Source organism: Panulirus ornatus, chromosome 66 (assembly GCF_036320965.1).
Source record: "Panulirus ornatus isolate Po-2019 chromosome 66, ASM3632096v1, whole genome shotgun sequence".
Taxonomy (NCBI): domain Eukaryota; kingdom Metazoa; phylum Arthropoda; class Malacostraca; order Decapoda; family Palinuridae; genus Panulirus; species Panulirus ornatus.
Window position 1 is genome coordinate 18,981,883 of NC_092289.1, and position 7,213 is coordinate 18,989,095.

At 42.3% G+C, this 7,213-nt stretch overlaps 1 long non-coding RNA gene across 1 annotated transcript; it reads left to right on the forward strand.

Annotated features, from left to right (window-relative positions):
- Positions 1 to 4,190: 4,190 nt before the first annotated feature.
- LOC139746717 (uncharacterized) lies at positions 4,191 to 6,427 on the forward strand. Its single transcript, XR_011712204.1, has 3 exons — positions 4,191 to 4,251; positions 4,977 to 5,052; positions 5,787 to 6,427. It is a non-coding gene; the product is annotated as an uncharacterized lncRNA (long non-coding RNA).
- The last annotated feature ends 786 nt before the right edge of the window (positions 6,428 to 7,213 follow it).

Genomic DNA, 7,213 nt, shown 5'->3' on the forward strand with positions numbered 1-7,213 from the left:
TTAAGAGCCAATAGACAGACGATGAAAGTCTATAGAGGCAAGAACATAGCTTGCTTGTCCTGCCTCCGATATGTGTAACGGAGGGATAATCATATTCGAGGGAAAAAAGCAAGATTAGAACCGACGAAGGTGAGAGAAACAGGTTGCACGGGTGGCAACGAATGCCTTCAGAACACTGAAGGACATTATGGGGACGAATGGATAGCCCCGCTCCACTTCCTCTTACGAACGACAGGGGAACCTACGAACTGAGACTTACTAAGGACAGTCGTGAGGGACGAGTGATGAAGACTGGAAGGTTAGGAATGGTCTAAGACTTGGAAAAAAATAAACCCAAAACCCACACGATCCATTAAACTTTAAGAGGAAATGGAGACTAGTTTTAAAGTACATGGCGATGAGCGGTGGTCATGATATATGCTGAGAGGGATACCATGCGGAGAAGTGGAAGTCTTGGGTCAAAAGAGTGAGAAGTGAACGGGATATAAATCAGCGACGATAGATGAACTACAAAGAAGGAATCTGAGAAATCCTAAGAGAGAAAATACGAGAATCAGGAGTATACTTAGAGGAGAGGAGAGAGGGGGCCCAAACCTGATCAAAGAGGATCGGGATATACAACCATAAGAATCAAACTCTTACAAAAGATTGTCATCTCTGCTATTAACGAGATGATCTACTTGCGAGTGCTTGAGACGCAATATTGTCAGAAGGCAGGAATAGCGATCAGCGCTCAGGATCACCAAAAGTTACGGGTCACACGAGTGTAAGTGGTTGTCAAGTGTGTATGATGGACAGATTGTCGCTAGGATCATGGAATGGGAGATTCTTAGGTGCAGATATGTGCGTGTCTGTATATATATATATGGAAAATGATATACTTTCATGTGTGTGTGTGTGTGTGTGTGTGTGTCTTAGTTACTGTAGCAAGTACGTATGTGCACGTCTGTCTTTGACTGGGAAAGTGCGTCTGTGATCACCAAAGGAACATAATGCAACCCTCGTATTCTGAGAGGCGCAGAACCCTTGTGTCTGGGAAATCCCACTTCTACTCAAGGACAAGGGTCAGGACGATCGTATGTAAGAAGTGGATGGTTGGAGGTCAACAGGTAAGTGGATTTCCAGAGCCTGTTTTCTTTAAATGCAGAGTTACCACTGCGTCCACACTGTGTCCCGGATACTAATGATTCTGTTGCCAGGGACGAGGTAGCATGTCTAGCACTGGGTGGATGGGTGTTAGATGGGTGATGGGTGATCTCCCATGTCAAGGGTATGGGTGATGTGATGCAGGATGCTCTCTAGGGCTTTTATGGTGATGGGTGAGATTCTGCACCGAGAGGGCTTGCTGGATGATGTATGCTGGATGTTCGAGCTGTTGTGATGGTGGCTGAGGTTCTCCATCCAGGGCTTGTTGGGGATGGATGGATGGATGGATGGATGGATGGATGGATGCTGGATGCGCGTTGTAACTGTTGTATCGATGGATGAAGACTGGTTTGAAAGACTGATCGAGTTATTGCTCTGTGTGTGTGTGTATGTGCTTTTGATGTATCATGTTTACAAAAGCAGAGGGGTGGGTGGGAGTTGGGATCTGTGGGAATAGATTCCTAAAGTGTTGAGTGGAAGTAAATTCCATTTTTGTATCTACATGTGGATGGTGGTCAGTTATCGTATGGTTTGAGTTTAAAAAGAAAAAAGAAACATAACTGGGCGCCGGACATAATGAAGTGAGATTGTATTGGATATTGGAACATTCTAAACTTGTAGCATCCTTAACTCTAACATTTCGTCACTCATTGATGCTCCTCCTTCTAACCCTAATGCCTCTTCCCGTAATCTCTTTTGGGACTGTCCGAAAAGCGATTCTCTCTCTCTCTCTCTCTCTCTCTCTCTCTCTCTCTCTCTCTCTCTCTCTCTCTCTCTCTCTCTCTCTCTCTCTCTCTCTCTCTAGACACAAGCAAAGCTTATGGATATGATGTCATCCATCCCCGTGCACTGAAGGATTGTACCTTTGAATCTGCTTGCTCGTCTGTTCCGTTTCTGTCTAAAAAAATCAGAAATCCCATTTTCTCAGACCTCAGTGCTTTCTCTGATCAGTTGCATGGTTTCCATTGCGCGAGATTCACTGGTCATATTCTTTCTTGTCTTTCTGATGTCTGGTTACCATTCCTTACAGATTCTGGGGAATCCTGTCAAGTTGCCCTAGATATATTCAAAGCTTTTGGTTGGATGTGGTAACGAAGTCTCACCTCTATTGGCTTCCCGCCGTCACTTTGCTCCCTCATATCTAACTTCCTATCCAGCCGATCAATCTCCTCTGTTGTTAACGGGTCAGCTTTTATCCCTTTCTCCAACAATGGTTGTGTTCCTCAAGGTTCTGTCGTGTTTCCTTCACTCTTTTTATGATACCATCGCCTTTATTCTCCAAATAACCAAATGCATTCATACGCTGACGACTGAACACTGTAATTCTCCACTTCATTCAAATCGCAAACTTCTTCGCAGACTCGATCTGCGCCTCGTCTCGACACAACTTCCTCAATAAACTCCGACTTGGACCGGATACCTCATTGGGGTAGAAAAAATTTGATTAAGTTTAATGCCTTCAAGAACCAGTTTTTACCCATCATTCTATCGAAAAATCCTCAGAACTTTCCTTCCTCCTTCGACGGTTCTGTAATTCCACCTTTTCACTCAATGAATATACTGGGTCTTCCTGTAACATCCACACTTTCTTGGAAAAACTATATTACGGAAACAGCTGAGTCTGTTTCGAAGAATCTGGGACTCCTGTTTAGGTGTCGAATATTCTTTCCTTCCGAGCAATTGTTCCGTTTATACAAAGTATTGATCCATCCTCAAGTCGAACACTGCTTTCACATCTGGAGTGGTTCTAAGTCTCTGCATCCTTATTTGACGGAGATAAGCCGAAAGTGGTCTCGCCTTATCAACTCTTCAAGGTCAACCTTCAGAATATGACCCACTTGCCCTACGTCACACAGTTGGTTCGATGATTTCCCCTCTACTGTAGGTATTACTTCAGCTTTTCCTCCCGAAAGATGGCTGTTTGTGTGCCCCCCTTCCCACCACCACTGGCTAGACCAGCCAATACTCGGCAAGCTGCTGCGTCATATGATTACTCTATGGCCATTGACAATTCAAGGATGGTGGGCAGTTTTCGTCATTGTTTCTTCCCCTACACCTCGAAGCTTTGGAACTCTCTTCCTTCTTCTGTCTTCTACAGTAACTGTGGCCTGGCACATATCAAAAGGTAGGTCTTTCACTCCCTCCAAAATTCGTAAATACTTTCCCTTGTTTCTTCTTTTTATCTATTATAAACAACTCTATATTTCAAGCAATGCCAGTCCTTCCTGTTGACGTATATCCGTCACCGGATCCCCTCAACGTAAAAAAAGAAAAGAAAAAGAAAACGTTAAGTGTTCTGAGGGCGTTTAGTGTATGAACACCCTTGAGGTTGATCTTTGTGGTGTGGGGAATAAATGTCACATATGTGTGCTATATGTGATAACTTGTGTTACTGGATATTTCTTCAGTTGCCATTAAAGTGTTTACTAGATGGGGTCGGCTGGATTCCAGTCTGTTAAGAGTGCCAAAGCTGGCATATTGACATTCTGTTTTAGATGAACCATGTATTCTAAATCCGCTTTGTTGTGTTGTATATTTGGCGATGTTCGAATAGTCCTAGCGTGTGTGGTGTCACTACGATATTTTTTTGCATACAAGAGGACTTCTGAGGTGTGGTCTACAAGGGGAGTTAGGAGATCGAGGAAGGAAGAGACTAGAGGAGAATGGGACAAGAGCTGTTCTCCTGGGGAACTCCAATGTTGAGGTAGATGCTTTGGGAGATGAAGACCTTGTGGATGTTGTCTGTTATCTTTGGTGTGAGAATGCACTAGAGGTGTGAGAAATTAAGTCAAATGGTTTAATGATATCGAAAATCCAGTGTGTGTGTGTGTGTGTGTGTGTGTGTGTGTGTGGTGTGTGTGTGTGTGTGTGTGTGTGTGTGTGCGTGTGTGTGTGTGTGTGTTGAATACATTGATTTGTTCATACAAGTAAATCGGTAACTTGTGCATATCAAATCGTGGCATTGAGCATGAAAAATGGCAAAACTCCCCATCAAACATCCAGATAACTCCATGGCGTTAGGCGTATATATAAGCAAGGTAAGTCGGAGCTTCATCTCACACTTGCCCTGTCCCTTGCCCATCACAGGTCCTTGGACGACTTGAGGTAAGGCCCTCCAAACTCCTGTTGAACGTCCCAGATATATATATATATATATATATATATATATATATATATATATATATATATATATATATATATATATATATATATATATATATATATATATATATATATATATATATATATATATATATATATATATATATATATATATATATATATATATATATATATATATATATATATACATAACTCGTTTATCAGCTATGTGTCATCAAGGTTGTAACCAGAGATGGAGTCCAGACACATGATATAAAGATGTTGAAAGGTAACATTGCTGTGGTTATCAGCACTGACTGTCCTTTTCCAATGGTGTTTGATGAGCAGGGAACATGTGATCACTACTCTGGTGTTTACAAAGCCTCATTTCCTATTGATCTTCTCTCGTTTAGAAGTCTTATTAAAAAAAAGGGATTGTTTCTAGCTACACATGCATTAGCGCTACGAGTTAGTTCATACGAGAAAACACTCCTAGTTTTAGAACTTCCGTTGTGAGAGTTTAATGTGTATTTGGTTCTCGTTCAGCTGTCCCTTACCAAGGAGGAACCCAAGTGTTCTTCCCTAACTCGGAGTTTAACTTGGACTACAGGAGAAATGTCGAGTTTGGCTCCTTATGCACGGTTCACGTATTGTGAATATCCTTAGATACAGCATGTTGTCCTTACGTTATCTACTGACTGTATGATGTGTCTCTCTTCTCTCAACAGGTTTGAAAGATGATGAAGACCAAGACAATTGTGCTTCTGCTGCTGGTGGTGTTGGTGGCGGCAGCCGTAGTGCACGGTGAGTGACCTTAGTACATACGTGGTGACCTTAGTGCACGGTGAGTGACCTTAGTACATACATGGTGACCTTAGTGCACGGTGAGTGGCCATAGTACATACATGGTGACCTTAGTGCACGGTGAGTGGCCATAGTACAAACATGGTGACCTTAGTGCACGGTGAGTGACCATGGTACAGTGAGAGACCTTACTAAAGTTAAAAGACAAAAGAGAGCGGATAAGTCCTACAAGGGAGAGAGTACGAGGGAAAGTAGCAAGATTGGCGATAGTAAGATAAGACAGAGTTAGATGAATATAACATAATGTTGAGAGACGATCTTTATAATCTAATTCTCATCTGAGTGTTTAACACCTCTCTCTCTTTCTTCTCCAGTCATGCTTTAAGCACTGGAAAATCTATAAAGAAAAGAGTTCTTTGTTTGGAGATTTTCTTGTTTATATCTATTCACGTCCTCTTTTTTTGGAGTACATTACGTAATATATCCAGCAGCTGACGTCCCTGGTCCTCCTCTCTGTCCACAGGTAAGGTGGCAGGATGCTGGTGTCACAGTAGCCAGTGTCCAGCCACTAACTTCCCTGGTCCTCCTCTCTGTCCACAGGCAAGGTGGCAGGATGCTGGTGTCACTGCTGGTTTTACCATATAGACCTAACACTTTAGGAGGTGGGAGGGAGAGGAGGGAGTGAGAGATTCTCCTGTATATCTCTAACCAGTTCCTTCTATCATTCCTTACAGCTGGACATTCTGGTGGCCAACATACCTGCCATTTCCATGGAGGGGTTTGTAAGCATCGTCGCTTTTGCAGATACCCCAACTTCAGTTTTAGGTGCTTTGGATATGGCGAGGTTTGCTGTTTCTCCTCCCATTATGGATAGTGACGAGGTGTTATGTGCTGGCTAAAAGGGGTTTCTACCATCTGTATGAAGACATCTGCTGTGTCCAGAGACCCTATTCTATCTGCTGTATGAACACCACTTTACTTCGTCCACTTTCCCCAGATGAGATGCTACTTCAAGACCTCAGCCTCACCCAGTGTTCCCTAGTGGACGTGATAGTAACTAAGCCAGCGAAATTGGTTGTTGATGACTTAGCATTATCGAGAAATTACATTTTCTAACCTACTCCACTAGGCCTTGAATTTTTTATTGTTCTGTATGAGCTATATGATATCCATGGCATTTTCCAGGAAATGTTGTTATTCACTGTCATTTCCAGCCATATCAGAGATCATTGTTAAAGACTGCTTGATCTTCAGAGGAATATCATGCTTTGTACTTCCTTTTGTTGAAGCGTCTTGCTTGTATCTGCTCCATGAGAACGCTTGAGATGTTCTCATGGGTTATGCTAAATGCTTGTCAATAAATTTTCATCAAAAATCTTATCGTATCAAGGAACGTTTACTCTACGTTTATCCTTCCAACACACATACATTACGATGGTTCATTTGAGGATAGAATAAGTTGATCTACTGAGAAAAGAGCTAAGGTACAAGAAGAATCATGCAGCGGGGAAAGAACACAATCTTGCAAGTAGTGCAGGAAGTATTTATGGTTCCACCCAAAATACAGGAGTATACCCTCTTGATAGTAGAGATTCCATGTCATTTGCCTTCGCCCGACCCTCAAGACCTGGAGATTAATGAGACATTCATTCGTCTATGTTTTTAGTTCCAAAAAGGTCTTTGATTTTCATTAAGTTCTGTTCATGTTCTTGATTATCTTTCTATAACCCTCAACAATTATTCATTCTGTCTGTCTGTCTGTCTGTCTCTCTCTCTCTCTCTCTCTCTCTCTCTCTCTCTCTCTCTCTCTCTCTCTCTCTCTCTCTCTCTCTCTCTCTCTCTCTCTCTCTCCCATAGGCACAGCAATGACTAACGATGCACTTTATTACAATAACCCACCCAAAAAAAAGACATGAGATGGACAGATATACATACAGATCACGTTTACTCAAATTATAGAAAAAAAAAATAGGGTAGAGAGTCGAATCTCAGGAAGATAACATCTTTTGGAGAAAGACAGAATGGAATCATGAACCCCTTTTGGGGGAGGCTTCAGACCTACAAGAAACGGTCTGAAGAATTGGCGGAGCTAAAGAGGATAAGAAGAACATGGTGAATGAGGATCGTGAAAGTCGCGATCAAGATGAGGGAAGTTCGTCCT